At 36.3% G+C, this 1,067-nt stretch overlaps 1 pseudogene; it reads left to right on the top strand.

The window, feature by feature from the left end:
* The first annotated feature begins 386 nt into the window (after nt 1-386).
* Nucleotides 387-792, top strand: LOC121482385 (annotated as a pseudogene).
* The last annotated feature ends 275 nt before the right edge of the window (nt 793-1,067 follow it).

The following is a 1,067-nucleotide window of genomic DNA, read 5'->3' on the forward strand; positions in this document are numbered from 1 at the left end:
CCAATATTTAAAAATTCTTCTGATGCAACCAGCTTTAGTAATGATTTAATAAGTGCCACTACAGCTTCAGGCATATACCATAATTATACTCACACTATCCATAAGTTATCTTTTTTTTTTTAACTAAGAGGAAATAGAAGCCCAAAATAACATCATGAAGGTATAAATATACGAGTGAGAGTTACATCATTATCAGGAAACCTTTGAGTCTACTTTAATTCAATAAAAGTCAATACATATCTCAAAAACTCTGTTTTATTAACAACTAAAAATATGATGCTGTCATAAGAGATTGAGACATGCTTGAGTGTTCCAGCATCAAAAACTACTTATCGCTCTTCCTTGGCACTGCCTGCGGAGGTGGCAGCCATCAATTGCTGGGCATCATGGCTGCTGTCAGACCTCTGGTAAAGCCTCAGATTGTTAAAAAGAGGACCAAGAAGTTCATCTGGCACCAGTCAGACCGATATGTCAAAATTAAGCACAATTGGCGGAAACCCAGAGGCTTTGACAATAGGGTACGCAGAAGATTCAAGGGTCAGATCTTGATGCCCAACATTGGTTATGGGAGCAACAAGAAAACAAAGCACATTGCTGCCCAGTGGCTTCTGGAAGTTCCTAGTCCACAATGTCAAGGAGCTTGAAGCGCGGATATGCAACAAATTTGACTGTGCAGAGATTGCTCACAATGTATGCTCCAAGAACCGCAAAGCCATTGTGGAAAGAGCAGCCCAGCTGGCCATCAGAGTCACCAATCCCAATGCCAGGCTGCATAGTGACGAAAATGAATAGACAGCTTATGTGCATGCCATATTTGTGTTAATAAAACCATAAAACTACAAAAACAAAAACAAAAAAACACTGTCTAGGATGAAACTATAAACTCACTGAAAGAAAATATTAGTATCTCTATATTAGGTTTGTTTAAAACCTACAGACATTAGAATGATACATTAAATAAACAAATGAAATTTGTACAAATAAAATTGAAGTAAATACATTCTCATTTCCATAATAATAGTTTTAAATAATTTACTAATTTAAATAGCTCGTAAATTTGTTTCAGA

This window comes from Vulpes lagopus, chromosome X, assembly GCF_018345385.1.
Source record: "Vulpes lagopus strain Blue_001 chromosome X, ASM1834538v1, whole genome shotgun sequence".
Classification (NCBI taxonomy): Eukaryota; Metazoa; Chordata; class Mammalia; order Carnivora; family Canidae; genus Vulpes; species Vulpes lagopus.